This window comes from Callospermophilus lateralis, chromosome 20, assembly GCF_048772815.1.
Source record: "Callospermophilus lateralis isolate mCalLat2 chromosome 20, mCalLat2.hap1, whole genome shotgun sequence".
NCBI lineage: Eukaryota > Metazoa > Chordata > Mammalia > Rodentia > Sciuridae > Callospermophilus > Callospermophilus lateralis.
Window position 1 is genome coordinate 17891800 of NC_135324.1, and position 26951 is coordinate 17918750.

Below are 26951 nucleotides of genomic sequence, written 5' to 3' on the forward strand. Positions count from 1 at the left end.
CAAGATTCTTCCAGAAGTTTGGAAGCTCCATCACCATATCAATTAGTTACTTCCAGCGTTAATTGTTGGGCTTGTTGCAACCTGGATGATTTTTCCTTTTGGCTTTGTATTCGATTATTTTTCCACACTTCAGATTCATTCCAAACAGGTTTTCAGTCTTGCTTAGGTGAAAATCTGATTGTAGCTGTGGGCTCTGCTGACCTTGCTGGGAGGCTGGAAGAGAAGCTGAAGCTGCCCCCCCACCCCCCCACCCCCCCGCACACCCTCTGCTCAAAGTGTGCTCCTGGGCCCAGCAGCAGCACGACCACCATCACCAGGTGCTGGTGAGGAGGAAGGCTGGTGGCCCCTGCCCGCCATGTTGGATCCACTCTTACCAGGATCACCAGGTGATTCACAGGCCATGAGGCCTGGGAAGCCCCAGAACATCCTCTTTTGTATTTCAACTCACAGAATCGCGAAGCAGGAGGGAGGTCATAGGTTGGGACATGGGTGTTTACACCCTTGCTGAAGCACGCTTCTCTCTTCTGAAGCATGCACGTTATCACCCCCTGGGAGACTGGCTACCTTTTGCGGGGTCCTCCGGTTAGAAAGCCTGAAGTGTGGCTGAAACTAGTGAGAGAGTCAATGCTTCCTGTTCTTCGTCTCACTATTGAGATGTCGAAATGCCTGGAAGTAGGAGGTGGCTCAGTCCCCAGCTTGCTCCGTGACTTCCTCAAATTCAGGACAGGTTGTTTGAAAATGTCCAAAGACAAGTGTCCCATGGGACGTCGGGATTAGAAGCTGAGGCCTCATCAAGTGGGGATCGGGTTGTGGCTGAACTGTTCCAACAGGGATGCTCTGTCAGCAGTTAGAACAGCTGGGTGCCGCTCCTCACAGGCGGGTTGCTGGTATCACAGGTGGGGATGGTTTCAGGTGTCTCCCCTTCCAAGAGAAGGCTTTGGGCAGTGGTTTGCTGGCATCATCCCACGGGGATGGAAGAGGCATGGAGCTGGCCTGCCTTTGGCAGGAGATCCTGGGACCAGTGGTCTCTTGCTTCCAGCCCAGACCGTCGTTCTGCAGGTGTCTCTGTCCTGAGCGCCTGGTGACGGCTGTTTGCATATTGTGGTTGTCCTAAAATAGGACAGACAGCAATTTATTGTCATGCACTGGGGAGCTGGCCCTCAAACAATTTATGCTTCTTTGAAAAAGTGTCAAACTGTATCAATTCTAGATTATTTAGGAAACACACAATTTTGGTTGCTTCATTGAATCAAAATATAACTAGATTGCCCTAGCACAGAGAAAATATTGAAACCATGTGTAGCTGTATTCTTGTTTCTGATGTTATGAGCATGGCATAAATTTACCTGAGGGTAGCGGATGGTGCTACGAAGCTAAATTCACCTCTAACGTGTTCGATTTTTCTTTTTTAGCCTGGTGTCAGAATCGAGGACAGCAACATTCATTTACTTTGTTCCATAGTTCCATTTCTTTTATTTACTCATTCTTTCTTATTTTTTTTTTTAATTTGTTCTTTTCAGTTGTGCATGATGGGAGAGTGTATTTGGACGTAATTCTATGTACATGGAGTGTAGCTTAGGATCCTGTTCTTATGGTGGTGCCTGATGAGGAGTTTCACTGGTTGTGTATTCATACATGAACATAGAAAAGTTCCTTCCAATTCATTCCACTGTCTTTCCTGTTCCCTCCCCCTCATCCTTCTCTTCATTCTCCTTTGTCTAATCCAATGAATTTCTAATCATCTCCTCCTTCTCATCCTTCTCTTCATTCTCCTTTGTCTAATCTAATGAATTTCTAATCATCTCCTTCTTTATTGTGTGTTAGCATCTCCATATCAGAGAGCACATTTGGCCTTTGGATTTTCGGGATTGGCTTATTTTAGTTAGCATGATAGTCTCCAGTTCCATCCATTTACTGGCAAATGCCATCATTTCATTCTTTATGGCTAAGTAATTTTCCATTGTATATAGGTACCACATTTCCTTTATCCATTCATCTGTTGAAGGGCACCTAGGCTGGTTCTAGAGCTTAGCTCTTGAGAATTGAGCTGCTGTAAACATTGATGTGGCTGTGTCCCTGTAGAATGCTGCTTTTAAGTCCTTTGGGTATAGACGGAGGAGTGGGATAGCTGGGTCAATTGGTGTTCCATTCCCATGTTTTCTGAGGAATGTCCACACTGTAGGCACTGGGCTCCCTGGGAGTGAGGCAGCCAGTTTCCCCGGGGCCACAGCCTCATTCAGCGTCCACTTGTGATACTGCTGGGCTCTCCCTTCCTTTCCTCTTATCCAATACTAGCTTTTGGTTCTTCAATTCTTAGATATATAACCCTTTGAAAATGATGGTGGCCAATGGAGTAGGTGGTTTCAATGTTCTTTCTTGTGGTATACCTGGCCTCAAGTGGATAATGGGAGAACCCATTTCAGATTGTGGTTGCCCCAAATTAATCTTTTGGTTTGGAGTTTGTATCTTCCCTCTGGATTTTTGGTACTTGACAGCAGTATTTGGATCTGGGTGGGGGGGTTGTGTGATAAAGCACTGTGGTTTGAACAATCACTAATGTCTTTCTCTTCTACGTCTTTTGTGGAAGTGGAGGTCAAACTGTATTCTCACTTGAAAAGAATAATAGAGCCAGGTATGGTGGTGCACACCTGTAATCCCAGTGACACGGGAGGCCGAGGCAGGAGGATTGTAAGTGTGAGGCCAGCCTGAGCAACCTAGTGAGAAACTGTCTGAAGATTAAAAAAAAAAAAAAAAAAAAAAAAAAAAAAAGGCTGCAGTGTTGCTCATTGGTTGGTTAAGCATCACTGGGTTCAATACCCAGTGTCCCCGCCACCAACAAAAGAGAATAACAGAAGAAAAACTCACATGGATTTAGTGCATTCTAGAAAGGAGAAGGAGGCAAACGGTGGTTTTCTGCCATTGCCACTCGATTCCAGCTCTTGGAAATGAGCAGTGCATTGACATTAGAGAGCCTCGCAGGGAAATTCCAGAGAATTGCTCCAAAGCCCTTGTTTGGTTGGGTTCTGTTTTCTGGTGCAGGAGAATATGCAAATAGTCTCTCTGTGGCCGCTCTGTCACACCCCTGTCAAGATCTGCTAGGGACCCATGCATCACGGCCAGCTTGTGCCAGCTCCAGGGCCGCCCCGCTTTTGCTAATGGAGACAGAGTTTGTCATTAGAGACACCGGGTGTGCGTCCGCCCACGCGGTCATAGAAATCCCTGTGGCAGTAGGTGCCATTCCGTGGAAGTGCGCGCGCACTCCGCGAGCACACGGAATATGAATGTAGAATTGGCAAGAGAGATGTGAGCCGAATTTGGCCTGTAGAAATTAACACTGGCAACTTCGTGAGTAAAAATTACATGAAAAGCACTCATGAGGGAAGGAAGGAGGGGGAAAAATCTAGGATAACAGCGCAACAGACCACATTTCCTATCCACAGTCTGTCTTCCCGGGGGTGTTTGTCTAAACAGCATTGCCAGCTTCTCTAAACAGTGCTGCTGGTGTCCTCGATCTGTAATGGGGAGGGATCGGCTCTGCAGACCAAATGCTCACTGGGTTGAGAGTTCCTTTATTTGGCCAAATTAAACCCAACAGTCTCAGCTCTGTCCAAACTCGTCCAGGGCCAGCGAGGAAGCCTGTCCTCATTTTTCTCTGCAGAGAAAAAATGAAATGATGAATTAACTGTTTCCCCTCCCTTTGATAAAAAGAAATTTAGCTCCCCCACCACCAAAAAAACACACACACACACACACACACACACACACACACTTTTTTTTGGTCTCCTCAAATCTGGAAACATAGTAGTTGGAAATTGTCTCAGATGTTGGGGGAAAAAATATCATAGGAGGCTCCATGTGGCTTTCAGTGAGATCAGCAGTGGTCTTAAAATCTCTTATAGATGGTCCCTGGTTTCCCTCTGCTGTCCCCAGCATCTGCTCGAGACGAGCATCCAGAAGCACAGCGCCCATCTTTGGGACAACTTGGAATGGCCCGTGGTCTGGGTTTTGGTGCCGGGTCTTACACATCTTAGCCCACAAGCTCATATACTGAGATAATTGGGAGTCTAAAATCAATAAGGATGGAATATGGCCAATGGGAAACAGATGCTGGAATAAACCATCTGTAAATTCCATGGTGGGCGAGGTTGGGGCTCAGGATGTTGATTTGCATCCCCTGGACCCTGCTGAGCTGTGCCCCGAGGACACCCAGGACACCTGAGCCTGTGTCCCTGAGCTCTGCAGCCCCCCTCCCCCGCCCCACCTGTTGTCCGAGGTTTGTTTGCTGCCCCATGATACCCGCCTTGGGAGGACCTTCTTTATTTTGCTCTAACAGGAAGCCGGTGAATTAGGCTGGACTTCCTTTTTCCTCATGGACTCCCTGGCTCCTCTCCAGACTGCCCTGCATTCAGCAGCCTGAGTGATCTTTCCAAAATGCAAATGTGATCATGGTCACCCACCTGCTCCTCAGTCTGAGGTCCCTTCACTAGCCTCATCCCAACCTTGTGATAAAGACAGGATTCTGTACCAGGCTCTGCATAAGCCTTCTGGGTATGAGTTCTGCTTTCTGTCCTGTGCTGTATGTACCCTCCCTTTTCTCTGCCACAGTCACCGCTCTGTTTCTGGTGTCTCAGGGCCTTTGCATATGCTGTTTTTTGTAACAGAACAGTGCCCCCCTCTCCTCTCAGGGCGTCGTCTCCTTCCTTCAACTCTTACCACCCGCCCAGCATCCCTCTGTGCTTCCTTCACTCCATGTAGCTTGCTTTGGGTGTGTTTGCTGTAATATAGTTTGTTTCTTTGTTTCTATTTTGATGAATCTGTCTTCTCACCAGCTCTAGAAAGGCAACACTGTAACTTTTGGTCTACTTTTAGGTGCCATTTTCCAAGCACAATGCTGGGCAGAAAATATTTGGAAAATATTTCTTTCCCAGGTAGCAATCCTATTCCTGTGGCGGTTGCAGGGAGAGGTGGAGAGCGTCAGCTCTGTTCTTAGAGCCCCTCACCATCCTGTTTTACAGCTAAGCCAAGTGGTTGACTTAGAGTCAAGGCGGCACTCTCTAAGTAATCTGTGATTCGTTTTCTTCATCTTACAGCACTGCTCGTCTTTCTGGGGCACGATTCTGTGTTTTGTGGTGCTAAGGGCAGACTGTGGGCATGACCGGTTTATAGCCAAAGATCCAAACATTTGATACTAAAACTTTCCCTGGAAAAAACACAACAAATGACAAAACGCTTTACTTCCTGAGTCATGTTTGGAGCATCCCAGACTTCTGAACAGCACCCCTGTTTTTGTGTCTCTGTGTGCTTGGTGATCTGGGGCCATCTGTGTCCCTGTGACCCTCAAAAGCTCCTTGCATCTCAGTCTCACCTTTTTGCAAAGTGGAGAGTGAGATTTCATGATATCAGAGATGCCTTCTGGCTCTGACATCCAGGGGTTTATTTACATAAACATTGGCACGCACATCAAAGGCCTGAGTTCAAAAACATGTTGTTGTATCCACATCTTATAAAGCCTATGTGGTCTTGTCGATGCTTGCAACATTTTTTTTTTGTTATCAACGGAAGTGAAATTTATGAGCATATGATATAAATTGAACAATTATGGTTGTGTTGATAGATATTAGCCAAGATAGATATTATTTTGTTTTGTTTTTATTTTCTAATTCTCTCTCTCTCTCTCTCTCTCTCTCTCTCTCTCTCTTTTCCCTGCTTCCCTCCCTCCCTCCTCTCTAGGGATTGAACCCAGGAGCACTTAACTACTGAGTCACATCCCCAACCCATTTTATTTTTTATTTTGAGCCACGGTCTCTTTAAGTTGCTTAGGGCCTTGCTAAGTTGCTGAGGCTGCCCTTGAACTTGTGATCCTCCTGCCTCAGCCTCCAGAGCCGCTGGGATTACAGGTGTGTACCACTGTGTCCGGCTAGGTTTTGAAATCTATCCCTCATTTCCCAGGATTCTTTCCTGGGATTTGAAGGAGATGGTCCAGGTGGAGATCAGAGATCCTCTGGATAAACCCATTTAGGATGTGCTGAGACTGTCCAGGAGCCTGCGGTGTAGATGGGGCGCTGTGAATTGCGAGGGTAGGTACGTGAGGTCCCTTCCGTGGAACACACCTGCAACATGCAGGGCAGTTCTGACTCAGATGCCTCTTGAGACACTGAGAACTTCAGGCTGTGTTTCCAGGAACCTTCTTCTCTCATGGGCAGTGTCTGCCGTGGACACCGGGCGTGCCGCTGTATCATTATTTTAAAATGAACAACAATAACCAACAGGGCACCAGGAACATCTAGTATTCTGACCGAGAACACTGCAGTTTCCCATCCACACAGGCCAATGTGGGACCAGAGACCTTCCTCCCATTTTAAGTCATTGAAAGTGATACCTGAGTCTCTCCCAGCGAGTCCTCAGGTTGGCAGTGCAGTCTGTTGGTGGGCAAGGCCACCTTGGCTGCTGGGTGGGGGGTTGGTACCGCTGACCTGGGCAGCCCCACTTGCCTGTGGTTTGCTGACTCCTGAGCTCGGGGCTCAGAGCAGGGTCCTGAGCTGGGTGTGGACGCAGAAGACAGTGGACTGTCCCGCCTGTGCGTTGGAAACCTGATGTGCTGGGTTTTGTGTGACAGGGACCAAACAGCCTGCAGACAGGAAATCCCCTGTGCGTTCCTCGGACAGCCCTAGGGAGGCTCCTGGAAATTGAGAAGGTCCTTGACCTGATATTCAGTGCTCTGGACCCAGCTGGTCTGAGGACTGGGCTGCTTCTCTGTTGCTTCTGTGCCCTTGGGGACCGTGGCTCCTAGGAGTGGGTGTAACCTGTAGCTCTGCACAGAGCCACCAGCTGGAGGGAGGTGCCAATGGCTCCCAGCATTTCCTTCTGTCCCACACTCTGCTACCTGCCGTGGATTCTTCTACTGGTTTCCTGGTTTCCTTCCCTATTGCTCCAAAAAATGAAAAGCCAAAAAAAAAAGTCTATAGGTAATGAGGCGGGAAGATATAAAAGTAGTTTCTAGCAATGTTTTGTGGTATTTCCGCCTATTGTGTTCTGCTAGGCATTGAGCACACACACCCATGTGCATTTTTGTCAGTGAGGTCAGGCTGCTCTTGCTGTCGGGCAGAGTGCTTTTTCCCTTTAAAACTATGTCGTGGAACTTACTCCGCTGTGCACCAAAACCCAGAGTAGATGCATCGCGATACGGTAGGACTGGAGCCTAGTGTCCACAGGTGGCAGGCCGGGTGGGCAGTGGGTGAGCCGTTGATGATCCTCTCAGCCAGGCTGGGTGCTGGGACACTTTGGTCCTAAAGCATTAGCAGGGAGATCCGGGGAGGGAGGGAAGATGGAGACCAAACAACCCTGGAGGGACAGTGCAGGTGTGTGGGGCTCATCCTCCATCGGCAAGGGCGCATGCCACACCTCTGAGGTCCGCAGGGCGAGTGCTGTGGAGGAAGCTTGGTTAATTTAACCAGCTCCTTCCTGCTGTGGGTCTTTGTGTGCTCTTTCATGAGCTGAATCGCCCGTGGACCAGTCCTGGGTTCTGCCTGTTCAGTTGTTTGCTTCTTCCCTCTCTTCTTTCCATAGTTTCAAAAGAACGGAGCCCTGTGAATGTGGGCCCTCATTCCTGAATCCCAAGAGACAAAGTACCTATTGCAATTCCTATTTTAGTTTTTTATTCTTACTAAGTATCTGCACAGGTGGCAAATTAATTCTGCAGCCGGTTAGCCTAAATTAAGCAGGACAATAAATATTTTTAATTAGACAAACACATTCAACCTCAAGTGTGCTTATTCCCCCCATCTATTTTTGTTGTTGTTGTTTTAAATGATGGACATTGTGAATTATGGTGGTGCCTGGTGAAATGGTAAAGCGTGGAGGTTCACAAGATGGCGGGATGAGCCCATGTTGGGGTCGCAACCTCTGTGTGAAGGTCAAGTTTCTTTTTGCTTCTCCTGGTTCGCTTACACAAATAGGGGATTTGGTTGCATCATTTTAAAATACTGAGAACAGCTCGTCCCTCTTGGTTAACCTTCACTTCGAAGGGTGTCCTGAATGTCCAAGACCCCATTTGTGGTGGCCTCTGGCTTCATGTCCAGTCCCAGGTCCCTCCCGTGTTGGTCAAATTGCTGTGCTGTTCATACCACGCAGAGTCATCCTCGAGTGGGGTCACAGCAGAGGCAGCATGGGGCCCCTGTGAACAGCACATGTCCCTGAATTCCACAGGTGTCTGAGCCCTATAAGTTTGTCCCCTGGCTCACCCTGTGAGCTCCGTGCTATGATTGCTAAGGTGGTTTGGTTCAGAGTGACCTGGAGCCCAGTGGAGTTGTAGTTTAGGCTGAGAGATGTTGAGTAACTTGCCCAGTGGCTCCCAGGTTGGTGCCCAGGCGCAAGGACCACGTTCCAGGAGTCTCTGACCCTCTGAGCCATGAAACTCGCCCCTCTTGGGGAAGGTCCCAAGGACTTTGAGCAGATTATCCATGAAGAGAAAGAACTATTTGTCCAGGAAACAGAGGTCATTTTAAAGATTGGAGTGGGAAGTGGGGAAGGGGGGGTCCCCCTCTATCCTGATGGGGGTAGATATTGGGGTTCCCGCTCACCACCCAGCTGTTCTCCTTGGAGCAGAGATGCTGGCTGGTGGAGACCAGGTGACCTGCCCAGGATCAGAGCTCCAAGCAGCAGAGGTGGTGCCGGAGCCGAGCTGTCCCTCATGCTAATGGAAGGTGGTGGTGCCCGCTTGTCCTGCCACCCTGAGGGAAGGCTTCGTTGATGCCCATTTTTATACATTGTTCTCTGTAGGGGACCTTCCCTGCCACCTGTCAGTATCAAGGGGTCAGGAAGAGTGGCAAAAAGCATTCAGCCTCCTGTGAGTGACTCCTCCAGAGGATAGGTGAGTGTCCTCTGGAGGGGGAACTGGAGCACACACCCGAAAACTGCACGAATCCGTCCAATCTGAAGATGTTCTTTATGTTGGGTCATCTTGACGTATAACCACAGATACTGAATACATAGGGATTAAGAAAAAAAAAAGTCACATTGGATCCTTCTGAGAAGAGATGTTTTGTTGTGTGTTTTTGGTACTGGGAACCAAATGGCATTTAAAGTGTAAAGCACCTGCGTTGTATTCAACTGCTACACCATTTTATATAAAGGACTGGGGCACTCACAGAGGTTGGTCTCTGGGTGGAGGGTCCTGGAACCCACCATGGGGGTCCTTACGCACTGAGCTACATCCGCAGCCCTTTGTATTATTTTCTTTGAGAGTGCATTCATTGTGTTCCGTCTTTCACCTGCACCTCTTGGAGTGGAGGGTTCCTCGTTTGCCTCACCAGCTTCTCATGCAGCCGCTCGCTAGGGAAGGTGTATCTGCTGTGGGATTTCCATGTGAGAAGAAGAATGGGCAAGTGTCAGCACTTCTGAAGAAAAGTTGAGCAATAAATGTTTGTCCTGGGAAAAGACATTTGTTGCTTTTTTTCTCTGTAAAGGACAAAACCATGATGCACCTTTCAGCTTTGGGCAGGTGAGCATCACGGAACAGCCTTGTTGTCGTATGTGCCCAGATTCTTCATGATGTGTGTCTCAGGGACATCAGAAGCACAACATCTGGGAGGACACCGGAGGCATGGACTCAGGCGCATGGGGAGATTCCAAACCTGTCCGGTGCCCGTCTCACTGCTCAAGCAGAGGCGCCTCCTTGGGTGGACGGAAAGAACAGAGTCTCGTGAGGGAGGTCAGCTGTGGCATGACACACACCACCTTTTGTTGAGATTGCAGACATTTTGAAAGAAAAATAGTACACCACCTGAAATGTGTAATTACTGTAAAAAGCTCAGATTTGAAGCAACTTTTTGCAGCCTGTCACTCATAAGCATAGGCTCCATAGCCAGCGTCCAGTGACCATGGATTGGAAAAGCATGCTTGTACCGACCACATACAAGCTTTCTCCTGGCCGCTATTCCCTGAATAATACAGGAGAACACGATTTGCTTTGTCCTGGGAAGCCTAAGTCTTCTCAAAGTGACTTAGAGTGTAAAGTCCCTGGGTGGTGGGCAATGCCATGCCTTTTTATCTAAGCCACTTGAGCACTTGCAGGTGTTGGTACCTATGGGGTGTTCTGGGACCAGTCCCCACAGGTACTGAGGGAGACCTGTACCTTTTTTTTTTATTTTTTTACTTTTAGAAAATTGTGGGCAATTAATTCAGTAACACGTTTAAGAGCAACAGCATCTCAGAGTCCTCTTTCTGTCCTTGTCATTATTTGCTTTTTTGAAACAGAAAATAACTGTCATGTGGGCTCAAAGGAGCCTCAGTGCGTGTCCAAGTGCCTTGTTGTGGGTCCCCTGACTCTGGGGGGGCCAGTGTTTCACAGGTCAAGGACCTGAGGTCTCTGGAGGCGCAGTATCTCACAGGCCTCCTGTTTTCAGGGACAGGCCCTGTGATGTGGCCCTTGGGCTGGGCAGCTGTTCCCGTTTTGTTGACAAGTTTCTTGCTGCCCACCTCAGAACAGCCCACACTGTCTTTCTGTTGAGGTGAGCCTGAGAGCAGGCCTGTCTTCATGGCGACACTGGGTGGCGTCTTCGTAACTGTTGCCGTGGACCGGACAGCTTGCCTGCTGCCTGCCACCCTCTGTGGAGTTCCTGGGCTTCTGGATGGGCAAGTTCACTGTCCCTCACTCTTTACTTATTCATGTGTTCATCCAGTCCCTCCTGACTGCTGCCCACCCTCTGGGTTCTGCTTCACATGCCCGGAAAACTGCAGTGGATCAAGCCCATCCCGGAGCTTGCAGAGCTGTGTCAGCGACAGGAGGTGGACACAGGGTGTGATGTGCATCTGAGAAAAGAGGCCAACACGGGGTGGGACGTGTATCTGAGATAGGAGGCCGACACAGGAGGCGGACCAGGGTGTGACGTGTCCCCTGGGTAAGTGGTGCCCAGGAAACACAGAAGGCAGAGTACAGGGGAAAGGCTAGCAAGAGCGATGGCTGCTTTCATCAGGAACACGAAAGAAGATCGGACAGCGGGCCTTGGGGGTACTCAAGGAGAGGAGCGTTCTGAAAGAGAACGGGAAGCACAAGGTCCCCAGGGAGAGCCTGCTGTGAAGAAAAAGGGCCTGTGGCTCCTGAGAGGGTGAGGTTCCGTCCTCCTTCCTGGTTGCATGGCCCTGGACGTCTCTGGGGAACACAAGTCCGAGGTGCAGGCTCCCTGGGCGTGGACCTTCTGGATGCAGAGATTCAGTAACAGAGAACACAGCCCAAAGGATTGGCCTCGAGGTGGCTCTATGCTACGTCTTTTCCCAGCTGATCTAGTGGGTTATTTCTGCTGAACTGTGATCTCGCCCTGACAACTAGACACTAGACTGCAGCTGTGGTAGTGTGGAACAGTCAGGAGTCGCTGAGAACCTGGCCCCTGCCCCTGCCTATCCCTGTGGCGCAAATAGGGAGGATGACCATCATGATCTCCAGGTGTCCACCTTGGATGTCAACAGCCTCATCTGAGAGGTTCCTCTCTGATCAGGAAAACGTTATCAGATGTATGGCTCTGTCTTCGTTTCTTATTCTGATACTGAGAATGGAACCTTGGGGCGCTCTCCCATTGAGCCTCATCCCCAACCTTTTTTTTTTCTTTTGGAGATAAGGTCTTGGCTAAATTTCTGAGGCTGGTCTCCAACTTGCCATCCTCCTGCCCTAGCCTCCAGAGTGGCTGGGATCATAGCTGGGTGCCACCACACCTGATTAGACACTTGGTTCTTGTGTTTTGCTTTGTAGCTGCATTGCTTTGTAGCTGACCCATTGAGAATTACATTTGCCTGAGGAAGAGTCTTCTGGAATCCACGATTTCCTGCCAGACACTCAGAGCACAGTGCGTCTTAAGATCCTGAGTATGGTGATGGGTGCGTGGTAAGGGATCTGGGCCAGCCCCATCAGCCGGTTTACAAGTCCCTTTCTTTAAAAAGTTATTATTTTTTTTAAACCATCCTCACCAGTTGGTTAAGGGAAGCAGAAGGGCAGCAGAGGCCCAGGTACCGTATTTCATTTCTGAACCATCCAATGGACTTGAGCCTCCTGAAACGTTTCCTTGATGCTGGACAGCCCTGTGCCAAGATTTCTACCTGTGGCAAATGAAAAGTCTTCAGAGCCCAACCCCCCTGAAGAAGACGGTGTTTCAGATTCTGCCCATGCCATGCTCTGCAGAAACCCCCAGGATCATGTTCAAGGTAGCTGCAGGAAGGGAATCTTTGGAGGCCACGCTGCTCCTGCTCGATGGAGCTCCCCGTGACGAGGAAGAAAGGACAATGATCAAGTGCAGGACCTCAAAGGAGGGCGTTAGTCCCCAGGGAGACGGAGCGTGGTGTGTGCACAGCCTGCTGGAGGAGTAGTAGCAGGCCTGTGAGTCGCTGGGACAGATCACTCTTTTATGAACACCCAGATGCCTGGGAACCTTTTCCTCATGAATTAAACCAGACCCAAGTGCAGTAGCCTAATAGGAAATGCTGAAATGGAGAATTTCTTGGTCCTTACTATTGAGCTGTTTATGATCTACCAGCAGGGATGTTTCATGGCGTCAAAGACATGGCCGGAAAGCGAAAAGATGTATGCACGCACATGCACACTCTGGAAGTTCTCTCTCTTACAATCCTCATCCCACATCGAGCTGTTCCAAAAGCAGTATTGTGTGTTGTGTAGTCTTGGAACTTCTTTTAAAGATAGGATGTCATTTACAATCCTCAGGCCATATGTTTACTCAGACTTAAGAAACATGGGCTAATCTTTTTCTATTTTGAGGAGTAATAAATTGAAAAGATAATTACATAATATGGTGCATAATGTAACTCTGGCTTGAGCCATATGTGTTTAATTTTAGAAAAACATGCGTGATGACAGGTTATGAAAGGAGGAAACTATTTTAGTCTTTTTAAGGATTAGAAGCATGATTTTTTAAAAATAAGTGTCCCCTCCTCCCCCATTCCCCCAAACTCAGAAAAACATCCCCACGTACAAACGCAGTGAAACACACCCCACCGAAAGTAATTTGTTTTTGTGGTGGCCACTGGCAAAGACGATTCAAGTTATTGGACATATTACTTCCAAACTCTTGCAAAATTAGATGCAGGCGTGTGTGTGACTGAGAGAATGGGTGGCATGTCATCCCTAATGCCGGAGCAGAGCAGAGCTGCTGCATTTAGAAGCAAGCAGAGCTCTCTCCTGTGACTGTCCAATGAGCAGCGGTGCTGGTTCTCTTACCTTGTGGAGCACCAGGGTGCAGCAGACGGAAATGTCCAGGTGGGCGGGACGGGCAGGGTCCTTCCTCCTGCAGATGCCTCTGGGCCCTGCCTGTGCTCCACACATTGCTGTAGGTACCTAAGCTAAGGCGTCTGATAGAATGCACACCCCAGGAGATGGCGGAGCAAGCTGGAGGCCCGTCTACCAAGACCCACTTCACAGTCACCTTCAGGATGCGTCCTCTTGCCCGTGATTCTGATCTGGAGGCAGAATTATCAGGTGTGGCAGAATGGCACCCCCAAAGAAGTCTGCACGTCACCCCTAGAATCTGGGACTGTGCCATGTTGGGTGGCAAGGGGCAATTTTGGTTGCTTGTCACCTGGCTTTGAGAAGGGGACTGTCCAGGGTGACCTGAGTGGCCCCAGTGGAATCACAAGGGTCCTTAGCAGAAGACAGAGGCTCAAGAGAGAGCCGAGTGGCTGGCGGCATGAAGAGGACCAGGGCTTTGAAAATGGAGAATGGAGGAATGGAACCGTGAGCTCAGGAACTCGGGCACCCTCCAGAAGCTGGGAAAAGGCAGGAAACCGGTTCTTTCCCTGGATGCAGTACCAGCCTCCAAATTAGCCCACAGAGACCCACTGCAGACTTGGTACCCCCAGAACTCCAAGATAGGATGTGTGTGGTTTTAACTCATAAAGTTGGTGGTAATTTGTTACAGCAGCAAGGGGAAGCTGATACACCGGGGAGGGCCCCTGTGCCTGGTCTGTGTGGAGATGGAGACAGCTGTTCCGACACGGATGCAGGTTGAAATGGCTCAGAAAGCTTTTAGAGGATGCAGACGCCCGGCCAAGGTGTGCCAATTCAATGGGCCTGGAGGGTGACCCGGACAGTAGAAATGTCTGAGCTTCCCAGATGGTTGGTTCCACAGGACAGCTGGGATGAAGAGCGCTTGTTCCGGGCCTCAGCTTTGACCTCCTGTAAGATTAGCTCCCTCGCCCCTGTTCGCCCCCAGCATGTGCCTTGTCCACCGGCAGGCTGGGCAGGTCCTTCTCCTACCCAGAGGTCCCGTCTGCAACAGGCAGAGGTGTGAGCTTCTGTCAGGTGTGTGTTCCAGGTAGGTGAACGGGAATGCGTATCTCGTGTGGCGGCTACACGACCCACGGTGCTCCTGGTTTTGCTCTTCTCGTGGTGCTGCACGGTAGAGCGTTCTAGATTCCTGCAGAGGCTGTAGGTACACCGCCTGGCTGCTTGACCTACCGAGAATTCACAACCATTCCTGTTGCTCAACCTGCCTTGTATGGAGGAGGCCATCTGGGAGAGTCCAGTGGCTGGTCCAGTTTCACACGAAAAGCAAGGTAGCCCAGATGTGCCCACTGGGTCTTGCTCTGGGTCAGGGCCGAGCCTGATTTGCTGGGTCCTGGTGATATCTCCACGCAGGGGTCTCCAGGAAGACGTGTGTGGACCTGGAAACCAGCACTGCTTGCGGGATTGGTGTCTTTGGAGGTTGCAGAAACCATTACCAGCGTCAGCCCCGGGGTGGGGGTGGCATTTCCCACTGGATTCCATCTCTGCAGGACAGACCATATTGCCCCATTGCCTGCCGTCAGGAAAGAGGAGGTTGAAAGCCCTGGGAATGACGGCTCTTAGCAGTCATAGGCTGTTCGCCTCTGTCTGCCATTTAATCTAATCTCAGGTTCAGTTGATACTATTGATTAGTTTCTTTTCAGAACCCTATGCAGCCTGTGGGGCTTCCCTGCATGGGGTAAAATGTTATTCTTCTCATATGTGAGTTGAGAAGAAAAGGTGAAAGTATACAATTAATTTGCCTGCACTTTCTCGCAAATTGTATGCTGGATTTCTGTGAAATGCTGTATGGAACAATATTCCAGGCAAATTATTGTTATTTACTGTGACTTTTGCCTGCGTATTTAAAGTCAACAATTATGTTTCTTTTTTTCTATTTAATGGCCTTTGTACAACATTTTCAGAAACCTGGTCAAGTGTCACTAAGAAAATCTGCGCTTTGGCCCTGTAATTCTTGGGAAACAAGTTAATATCCGATCTAACACCAAGTCCTTCTTCTGAGAGAAATAACCTGGTGCCCCCTGGGGTCCTGACGCTGGGGCCCTCCTGGAAGGTAGCTGTCCATAGGGCATTGCCAGAATGTCATTTGTTTTTAGCAATAGCATGGGGGTCAGTGTCACTGAGAGCAGATGCTAAGATTGGATTGGATTGTCTTAGCAGTACTCTCCTCCTCACAGAGCATCTTTCCGATGGGCATTTTTTATCGCACTTGGAGTTCTGCCATTCTTTTGCGTCCTTTCTCTTTATTGGAGTGACATGGACTCTTCCAGAAGTGGGGCCTGTCTCTATCTTGCCGATATTCCTTCTCTAATCCCAGTCCAAATCTTGGAACTGTTCTCCTGTGTTTGGCCTTTGGTCTCTTAGCCACTTAGTGGCCATGAAGCTGAAGGCTGGCAGGGTGAGCCCTGTGTTTTATTTTTTAAGACATCGGAGTTGGGCTTTTTGTCTTTTGGTGTCTCATTCTCCTCGCTGGAATCATCAAAACCAAGACAAAACAACCCAACTTTCTCTTTTGAGAAGCTGATTTGGCTTTGTCTGTAAAATCTCTTATCTAATGAGGAAGACACAGGCCCCAGGCCGTGTTCACAAGTCAGCCTCCTTGATTGATTTTCAAACCATCTGCAGAACCCAGTTGGCGGGATCTAGCATGGGCAGAGAGCCCCAGACCTGTAAAAGGTAGAGTGCAAGTCCCTCTGCCCGGGAGGAGCCTGTGCGAACACTTGACCCTCGTCCTTCTAGATTCAAGGTCCCTTTTGCCTTTTTTCTTCACACTCCTCAGAATTAAATGCCATCAGGAGTTTGGGCACCTTGTCCCATCCAATTTCGCCACTGACTTAGGTAACATCTTTTGAGAGTCTAGTTTACTAACAGGAGCAAACCCTCCTGGCTGCCTTCTGCTTCCTAATTAACCATTCTGTAGGAGGAGGTGTGGGTCAGCGTTCTGGGTCGCGCTCACCCAGCCCGGAGTCTGTGTGGGATTGTATCCTGGACAGTGAGGTGTAGTAGTCATCCCACTGTGCGTGGACATTTATCCTTGTTGTTACTTACTGCAATAAACTTCCTGCACGGAAGTTCCTTTAGATTAAACGCCCAGAACTGGACTTGCCAGGCTGGTTGGGTACATTCAGTCAGCCTGTCACCCTACCAGGTAATGAAGGCCTGGACTCCTGAGTGGTAGCCTCAGGGCAGGACAGGAGCTGGGAGTCAAGCATAACCATGTCCCAGCAGTGTCCCTCCATGGACACAGTAGGCAGAGCCTCCTCTTGGCTGTAGGTCCTAAGGAGACTTGGAGAAGGAGGGCATCAACCCAGTTCAGAGGGCTCCCAAGGTGGCTGGCAAAGGCCATCCCGTCTGCTCGAAGGCCTGAGAATGGCAGTTCCTAGTCTCAGCTCATTTTCAAAGACGTTTCTGACCCTTGGAGCTGTTAGGGTGCAGGGGTCGGTGTGCAGGGGGTTGATCAATGCAGACAAAGTGAGTGCACACAGGTTCTTTCACGTGTAGCTAGAGAACTGTGTCTCAGATAAGCTTTTTTTTTTTTTTTTTTTTTAATAAAGATCTAAATGCCAAAGTTTTTTTGAGTAGGAAGACCCCCTCTTTGGACGTGAGGCACACCCATGACCACACAACCATACTGGTGGCCAAAGACCCTTCTGTGTCTACAAAATTCAGGCTTCTCTCCTTATATGTTCTCTGAATGCTGGTTTTTATTGTGATTTTATTTTTTGCTTTTGTCTATAGAGCTACTTTCTAATTCCTACCCAAGTAGATTGGCTATACGTAAGACCTCTTCTTATTTTTTCAATGTATGTTACTGATATGGGGACATTTGAATTTTTTCTTCCTTTTTTTTTTTGGCACTGAGATTTGAATCCAAGGTGCTTTGTCTCTGAGGTGCTTTGCCTCTGAGGTACGTTCCCATCCCTTTTCAAATTTGTTTTTTGTTTTCTGTTTTGAGACACAGTCTTATCAAGTTGGTTAGGACCTCACTAGGTCGCCCAGGCTGCTCTTGAACTTGTCACCCTCTTGCCTCTGCCTCCCAAGTTCCTGGGATTATAGGCGTGCACCTCTGCACCTGGCTAGTTTGTTTTCTTTTTAAACAAACCTTTTGGGTAAAAAAAGGAAAAAAAAAAACCCATCTGTCTCTTCTACTTCCCAAGGACCTTCTGAAAATCTGAGGTTTTGTATCCAGATAAAGGTAAACATGAGGCAAAAATTATGAATTAGTTAGAAAATGTGCACCTGAGAAATACTTCAGTTAATCATCTGACTTTTAGATTGAGTTTATGAAATTTTTGAAAATAGTTTAATTGATGTCCCTCCAACCTCTGGTACTGAGATGGGTAAGATCTACCTCAGTATTGGTGGCAGGAACATAATCCATTTCATGTACTTGGCAAAAATATTTTAAGAATGAATTCAGCCCCCAAATCCTCCCAGTCGGGTGGTCAGTGGAAGCCTATGTAGTTTTTAGTGAGTTTTTGCATCTTCTGACCATGGTGGGACGTGCTGACGTCACCCTTGTTGGCTTCAGTGTCTGCGATACCATTTCAACTTGTTGTTTGACTGCACTGTCATTATCTTCAGGTGAACAAATGATATCATGGTAGTTATTTGCTGGGTTTTTATCCAACTAGCATAGGGGAGAATTTTTTGGCGACTCATGGCTTGTCCTCTCTGTAGGGTCTGCTGTAGGGAGTGATCGGGACAGTTAAGGTGGGTGCAGAGGGGGCAAGTGACATTAGGAGTGAAAGCTCCACCCCCCACCCCCTTAGGGTTTCGCCCCATGGCCTGGATCCCCTGGCTTCTCTGTCTCTGTGCATCTCCATGGTCATGTTGTAGTGGGGGAGCCCTTGTCCTGCTACCTGGCAGAAACTTGTGGGTTGTCAAAGGATTGGTCCCCCTCCTTCTCCCTAGGCCATTAGTGATTCTGCCTGGGTGGAAGTCGGGCTGTGGTCTCCTGCATTGGGCAGAAGTTATGGAGTTTGGAGAAATGCACAGGGTGTTGGAGCTTTCAGAACACCCACATGGTTGCTTAGGTGGGCTCTGCCTGAATTCCTTATTTCTAGAGTGCATGGGGGAGGTGGTGGGATAGTAGGTAGGCAACTTTTCTTAAATCTGTTTTGTAGTCATTTTTTTCTTCACTAGTTGGGATGCTGTTAGAGAAGGACCTATGGTAAAGGAGTCTGATGCCTTGTGGAATACGTATGCTATATTTGTACCCATGTGCACATACCTGTGCATAGCCCCACACATGCATACCCACATGTGTGTGCATGTATGTGCAAACGCACACTCACACATTTATGGTGGTTAAATTTTTCAAACCCAAATAATTCCAGTTTCTTTCCTACCAAAAAAAAGTCATTTCTACCAAGTTGAAAAATAAATATTATAATCAGTGAGGCATCACAAATAACTTTTATGTCTAAATCAAGCTATTAAATGCTTTTTTATTTTTAAGTAGATAGGGGAATAAAATAGCGGTATAGTTCATAAAGTGGTATGCATTACTGCCTGCTGTGCCCGTGAATTATGCCAGCCTTTTACACTCATGAAGTAAAAGCGGATTAGAGCTGTGATCAATGTATTCTCCTATATTTCTTATCGTGCATTATATTTCCTTTCCGAGCACCTTTGTAGACTAAATGGCTACTAATGACATGATTACAATTGTTTGTCACCACCGTAATGCGTGATTTCCTATCTCATCATGAAGATGTAAGCTAGATAAAGGAGGAGTTTTGGCAGGAAGACAAAGTGCTGTGATTTATTAGAGACCAGATGTGGTTGTTAAAAGCTTTTCCACAGAAGGCTCAATTGAGTGATGTGGAATGGGAGCACAGTGGCGCTGCTTACCCAGCCCCTGGCTCTTGGTGTGAGTGACACAGTTGCTCGGGGAAGCATGACAAATGAGACACATATTTTATTGTTGTGGACAAATTTTATGTTGGAATTTAAACAGGGTGAGCAGGGTTCGTATTAGCTTGTCCCAGCCAAGGAGGTGTTTGGAGGCCATGGAGGAGACCCAAGCGTGCCCGGGATATTTTCAACATGCTCCCTACTTCATAGCAAGAACGGAAATATCTCGTGTTTCTGTCAGGTTTCAAAGAGGGAAAATCCCAGCCATGCTTTAAAAAGAGAGAGAGGTTAGTATTAGAATTCAAAGAAATCAGCAGCCAGTGGAGATGAGCCGTCACTCAGGCGCTGCTGACAGGTTCCACGCACATGGCTGGACACACATGCAGTCAGGCGCGGGAGAGGCTGCTCAGGCGAGAGGCACGGGTTCTGGTGTTAATAGTGTTTGCACACTCAAAGCTCTGCTGCGATAACGTGAAGACCCGGGAGTGGTAGACACTCTGAATTGTTTGGAAAGTGTCTTTGAGCTTTTGGTGGAGGACCAAAAAAAGAGGAGCACTCGGGTTTCCCCTGGTGTGGGTCACAGGGCAGGGTGGGGAGTGAGCAGTGCGGGACCCTCGACTGCGCAGGGCATCGGCTGCTGCCTGTGCTGTGAGTAGGAAAGGTCTTTCAGGTGGTGTGAATCGGACACCAAGCATCGGGGTCTCTAGGTGAACTCCGTGAGGACAGTGACAGTGTGTCCTCGTCCTGCAGACCTGATGGCTCTGGTGGCCATGTGCACTTCATACATGCGGACATGTCACGCAGCTGGTTCAGTTTTTGTTTTCCTGTGTCCAGTCTATAAGTTCCAGAGAGGCAGAAACTGGCCCCAGGGCTTGTCCTGTCACCTAGCTCATAATGCACATAGAGATGTATTTGTTGGATGAATCAGAGAATCCTGCATACCGAGGCTCCGGCACCCAGGATGGCTCTGGGCACTACCAGACCCGTCCAGGTGAAGCCTCCCAAGCCGTAAGTGGCTGTCCACACGGGGCGAGGGCGGGGGGCGGACTGTGCTGTTGGGATGGCTCCTCTGCCCCTCTGCCACCCCCTGATGTGGACTTTGGAGCCTGGGAGTCTGGCTGGACCCTGCCTCCCCATCAAGTCTATGCCTCTTGGGTGCTCGCCATGCAGTTCCAGGGACTGCCACTTGATGGCTCATCCCCAGCCAGGCCTCAGACAGTCCAGAGAGGGGAGCCCGGAGGTGCTGGCCTCCCCCTTGTCTTTCATTTAGAAATGTGCCCTTTATGACTCACGGGTTGAACCTCACAAAGAGATGAGCCAACTGAAACAGTGGGTGAAGTTCCAAAGAAAGGCACCTCTCAGAAGCAGTCTGTCTCTGTGGGCGTGAGACCTGCCCAGTCCACCAGGCTCCGAGCTCCAGGGGCCCACGCTTGCTGTGGGGCTGCGCTCTTGCTACCTCTGCCTTCTGAAGAATTCTGAACTAGGGGTATTGAATTTTCGATCTGCACTGCGCCCCATAGATGGCGTGGGCAGGCCGGTGTATGCACCAGGCTTTCTCCCTGTCCTGGAATCGGGTGTAGGCTTTCATGACGGACGCCCCTTTCCTGTGCTCCTGGCAGGCTCCTGCCTTGGCTCATCATGCCTGACCTGGCTCCTAAGAGCTATCCTCCTGGACTTCCTGGACAGAGACCTGGCTTTGCTACTGGGCAGTGGCTTCACCTCTGCCAGCCCAGGTCCTTGTTTAGCAAGTAGGGGCATGACAGCGTGTGCGCCTCCAAAGCTTGAGGGCAAGATCAAAGGGACCTGCATAGAATGGGCTTCCTGGGACCCTGGCTCAGGCCTGAGCACCCAGTCACTGCAAGGCCTCAACGCAGCCACTGGGCTCTGCATTTCAGGTGGCCAAGACTCCTGGTGTCTGGCTTGTCCCTCCCTGGGAGTGGCAGGGCTCTTACCATGCCCTACTGCCCCAGCCCTCAAGTCCTGGGAGTGACCAGAGTTCAAGGTCTACTGAACTCTACGTCTCTGGTCACCCCTCCCTCCTCACTGAGGCCCTGGCTGCCCCCCTGCACTTTCCGCTTCATGTGGGGTGATAATTAACAGGGAGAGGATCCCTATAACTGAAGTCTGCATTGTGTAACTTTTTTTTTTTTTTTACTTGTTTCAAAGATGCCTCTTGCTGGATATGTCTTTTAAAGGAGCCAACCTCTCTCCTGCAGAGCATTTAAGACACATTTTAATGTGGCCCAGTCATTCATAGCTAAAGCTCCCTCCTCCCCATTCACACGGGAAATTGCAAAACATATGAAAGGATTCCCCGTTCCTGGGGAGGAAGGGTACATTATTGGGGACTGTTGTGATGTGGATATGATTCACTTGTTCATTGAGCAATCATTGGTTGAGGACTCTCTGTGTGCCACGTGGTGGTTCAGTACTGGGAGTGCGAAACCCCTAACAAGGGGCCCAGAGCCCTCCTGCTATGGGCATTCCTTAGTCCACTGCATAATTATCAGAGATTTTATGTCACTTTTTTTTTTTTTTTTTTTTTTTTTTTGCAAAAAGAAGTGGGATGTAACCATTACATGAAGCTTTTATTTTTTTTTTAAAATATACTGTTACTACTTAAAAATAGGATACTTGTGAGCATGCACCTTGTGGTGGCGGTGATGATGGAGATTCAGTATCCCAGGGGAGTGTGGATACGAAGCCAACAAGACAGAACAGCACTATGCGGAGTGAAGGGAGGCAGCCTTGGAGCTGGGGTCTGAATGGCAGGACCCGGGCAGCCAGGTGAGGGCTGGGAGGTGTTCATGTTGCAGTCATGAGGAGATGCTGCTGCCCACAACCCCAGGTCCTGAGCGTGGAGTTCCAAGTAATCTGCAGTTACAGGCTCAGTGGTCCCCTTAGTAATACCAGTGGTGGAAGCTGGGGATTTTCCCACATTATCCAGGTCACTTTTCTAATTAAGAGGCCACTGCTGGAGGGAGCACTGGAATTGAAGTCCCCCGAGCTTCTGGGAGAAGGCCTTTGGTCCTGCATCCCTACACCAGGCCTTGGACTTGTATGCGAATTCAGTTTCGTGAGATGAGGCAGGGCGCGGAGCTGCCAGATGAGGAACACCCCGACTCTGAAGCCTTCAGCTCTTCAACTTTTATCTCCTAAAACACCCAGTACTTTAATTGTTTAAAAAAATGTATGCATTAAACAGACATTGTATCACTTTTAGAGAAACATAGCAAGCATATTCAGGGTGAGTGGAGCTGCACTTCCTCAGGTCCTGCCACGCACTCCTGGGGAGCCCCGCTGACCTTGCCTGGGGGTCTGGGATGGTAGAACAAGCTGCCTATGGGATTCCTTCCTCTGGGCCTCATGGCCTTGCTGGCCCAGCTCCGAGGCAGAGGCTTAAAAGGTGATTCATTTTCAAAACCCGTCTTTTGAGAGGATTCGAGAATATTCTTACACAAACCCTGGGCCTCCGCCAGCACGTGCTGATGGCCTGGGATTGAAGCTGGTGGACATGAGCAGTGGGCCTGCTGTCCTTGGGGCTGGTGACCTGGTAGAAGTTCATGGTGCACTGTTGACATTTCTGGGGCCAGGGGTAGGCTTTCGTTTCTGTCCGCTGCCTAGCAGGACATTTGCGTGGTAGCACCGGATGGGGTCCTGGGGTCTGTCAGTGCCATTGGATGAGGTTCATTTTCAGGAGCCCTGCAAGTGGCTCTGGGAAAGCAGAGTCTCAAAATCCCAACCCTTCTCGGATTCTACAGACACCCTTTGGGAAGATGGCCTCAGAATCCTGGAAGCCTTCATTGTTAGGTTTTAGAGAATTTTGCATTCTGCTTAGGAATCATTTTTTAGTTTTATGATAACATTTACTAGCACTGGCGCTAATTATTTTAAATATGACCCTGGAAATGGGCTAAGTCAGCTTGAAAAGACTATTTTTAACAGAATTTGGTTTTAAAGGCAGGTTTTATAGACATTCTAGTAATACCATTGTTATCTAATTAGCATCTACTGCGTAAATGTACGTGATGTTAGAGACCCAAGTGTATATAAAATTATAAATGGTGACATTTTATGGTTTTTTTTTTATCATGAGTTTTATACAGTCACCATTACTTAACAGTGTGAAATGTGGCCTTAGACATTACATCATGGTAAGACCAGTAGACAAAAAGAAAAAAAAAAAAGACACCTGAGGATCAATTTTTGATTATAATAAAGTTTTAGTATGAGGCATTTCTGAATATGTGTCATGAATATGAGTCATGATTTTCACACCAAACCTCTGACCTATTATGATTATCTTTCAACTTCAAGGGGTTTTCAGTATTTAAATTCTAAACCTAATGCTACGGTTTCAGAATGATTCACATTCAAATCTACTTTTATGTTTTGTAATTAAATAAGAAAATATTGCTTATACCTACATTTTTACTATTCTTGGACATATTATAATGATTTCTTTAATTTCACCAATAAAATAGCCATTTCTTCATTAGTAAATTACAAGGCTAACTCAATAAAAAAAAAATTGGTTTGAATGTGGCTCGCCATCTCAAATAGTCATTTCGATTTGGAATTTCCTCCCTTCTTTCATGAGTTCTCTTTGTAAAATGTGAAGATACTTTCTAGGTAAATTAATCCCTTCCAAGCAGTGAAATAACTTCCTTTTTGGAAAGAGTTATTAGAGTCTTATTCTTTATAATCTTAAATACCACTTATGTTACAGTGAACAATACATGAAAAAATTACACTAGTTAAAAAAAGAATGATTACGACCCAGGCCAACGACGTCGCAATTATATGTTCATGGAGCACTGAGCTTTCTGCTGGGAGAAGCATGATCTGGATGCCCATGAAATTTCCAAAGTTTAAGTATTTTTGTAAATTAGGTTGTTCCTAGTTAAACAGGTGGCTTTAAAGGCTGGTTTCACTGTTGTTTTAATCATAGTTTAGTTACCATGGAGAAATATGCAAGTTAGCATTTATACACAGAAGTGAAATTTATGCAGCATAGATAATAGCCTAAATTTAGCTTGACTTAAGTTTACCACTTCCTTTTTTTTTAAACAAAAAAAGAATAATAATATATCACATATATCCATTAACAAGTTAATTCCTTGAAGCTCTCCTTGTCATATTTTCAGAGAGCATCTTTCCTTAAACAGTGCCACACACCTCTGTCACCGTGACCGGTGTCAGAGCTGCCGCAGTAGCACATCAGATGTACACTAATCCTGTCAACCTTGGGTTTAATAAAAGGGTCTGCGGAGTGTCATCAGTTATGTGCTTACAAAACAAAACAAAAAACAAAAGCCCCGTTTGGACACATCTCATCTCCTTGTTCTCTGAAGGGCTATGATTTTTCCATTGAAAATGTTCAGACAACATATAGTGCTGATGAGACGAATCTGATTTCTGAGCCCCAAACAGCTTTGGTTAGTGTTTGGGTGTCTGTTCTGAAGGAAACCCTGAGGCAGCTCTTCCTCCTGAGCTGGTTTTGATCTTCATGCCCTGCTAACTGGGCAACGGAATTTTCATCCTAAAATAAGATGTTCGTCCGAGCGGAATTCAGCCACCGTGAGCTGTCTCTCCTGCCAACTGCTTTCCCCCAGTACCTCCGAGCGAAGGCTAAGTTTTCAAGGACAAATGTAGTAAAAGTGTCCTGATCCAACATGAGGTCCCCCGGCACGGAGAGAGAGAGCAGCAGATCCCTTTCAACACCAGCTGTTCCCACAAATATAGATTGCTGCAGTGAAATTTTCTTAATATAATTCAGGAAGCTCTAGAGAATTCTCCAAAACAACTGTGCCAACAAGGGAAAATGTTGAATTTTTCATCAGCTGCCCAGTGCGGAGCGTCAGTGGGCAATCCGTTCATTCATGACCAGATGTTCAGCGTAGTAACGCTCCGCAGTTAACTTGAACCTTGTGGCCTGTTTACCGTCGGCTGCAAGGACATTGGCAGCAATCTAGCATTGGAGAATTCAGGCCGCACACGCGGAAGATCGAAGTGCCTGCCTCTGGCTTTCTGGTTTCCACCAGCCACCAGACAAGGTAGGCAGGGTTGACAGAGAGGACCCAAGTCCCATCAATCATGTTGGAGGCCGGGAGAATTGGCCACGTGCTTGTATCTGGGGGGAACAGGAGGCAAATTCGTACACTCTTTTTTATTTGGGAAGAAAGGCGGTCTTTGTCTCATTGGACAGATTTTCCAACCTAGGTATAAACCATAGAACTTTTTGTGGTGGGGGCATTCAGCATGGGTGTTTAAGACAGTAAGAAAAAGGTTTCTAATTTTAAGCCAGAGGAAGTCAATAAAGTTGACTCTTCATGTTGAAAACTTACCAGGTCCAATCTCGAATTGGAAATATGTGATATTTTTTGCTGTCGGCACACTTGATTACCCAAGGTGAGAATATTTACATCTTCCATTTGCTCAGAGTCACCGTTTCCTTCATGCACGACTTGTGGGTCCATGGTATTTCTGTGAGCATTTCAGTGACAGAGTTCCGGGGGTGGGGGAGACTTCGCTGGAACATGGGGGTTTTGACCTAACCACTTGATTTTTCTACTTGGAAAGGATTCTTCCTTCAGATATCAGGCCATGATCAACACTGGACATGTTGTGGGTGGGGCGTGGGGAGACAGGATTTCGCCTCTCAGGGGGGTGGGGGGCGCTTTTCTTCCCACCTGCGTGGCCCTGCACGGGGGTTTATCTGTTTCAGAGCAATGTGGACAAAGGGAATGTGAAGGTCTTTCTTTCTCACCAGTTTTAACTTGGGACTTCATCCCAACAAGAAGGTACCCTTTGTTTTCTAGAAACTTCTATAGAATGCCCTTGTGGGATGAGGTTGGCTCTTTGTGAGGGGGTGCTTGCCCCTCCTGTAGGATTGCTGAGTCCCTGGGCACATCCTGGACAGTGCCCACCTAGGACAGAGGCCTGTATGCAGGCGGCAGCCTAACAGTATGCTCTTGGCTTTGGCAGAGCCCCCTGCCTTTGGCGTACAGGACTGCAGTGAACACCTCCCTGCACTTTCTGCTCACGGAGGCGTTGGGGTGCATGGGGGTATGGACATTCCTCATAGCTCCACCTGGACCTGGGCCTCAGTGGCCCTTGAAATCACACCAGGGAACACGTGCTGCATGTGTCTGGGTGATTCTTATTCTTTTTCTGTTTTTTTTTTTTTTTTTTTTTCCTGAAAAATCCCTTGGTTTCTTGACTTGGAGAAAGGAGATTTCGACCTGCACCTGGCCCTGGTGGGGGTCTGGTGGCATGCGAGGGGAAGCACCGTGCTCTTTTGCTCGCTGCTGACGTGCCGATGGGGAGCGAGAGCCCGCATACGGTAGCTCTGACACCGCCGATACCTTGCTGCAGTCCCCTCCAGCTGCTCCAAGCCCTTCCTACCTTCGCCGTGCACACAGTTTGTTCTTGGGTGTGAAAGCAAACAGTATTTGAGTTGGCAGCACCTTCTCTTTCAGCAGAGTTTGCTGCCTCGGCAAGAAACCACAGCGTGAGCTTTCTGCTGCTGAAGGTTTCCACTGGCACCACGGCCCTTTCCCACATTTCCTTGCTTTAAGGAAACAGATTTTTGAACTTAATCTTTTTTTTTTTTTTTTTTTTTTTAAGACAAAATGCCAACATTTAACAGCTGGAGTTGGTATATAATTTATGGTTTTCACTTTATGTGCTTGTGGATGTATAAAAATTAAAAATCCACAATTATTGTTAAATTATGCAAGGTTTTGCAAAAAGACTGATTAAAAATAGAGCCTCTGTTATGAGGGATTCAAGAAAGTCATTGTTACCC

General features: G+C 48.0%; 1 protein-coding gene across 5 annotated transcripts in view; it reads left to right on the plus strand.

The window, feature by feature from the left end:
- Positions 1 to 26951, plus strand: part of Foxp1 (forkhead box P1) — a 523563-nt gene that overhangs the window by 137193 nt on the left and 359419 nt on the right. The window contains exon 1 of one of the 5 annotated variants that reach the window (XM_076841221.1): positions 7085 to 7185. The exons of the other annotated variants lie outside the window; for them this stretch is intronic. The gene's annotated coding sequence lies outside the window, so the exon portion shown is untranslated. Of the gene's footprint in view, positions 1 to 7084; positions 7186 to 26951 lie in introns of those variants that run through there. 5 annotated transcript variants of the gene reach the window in all.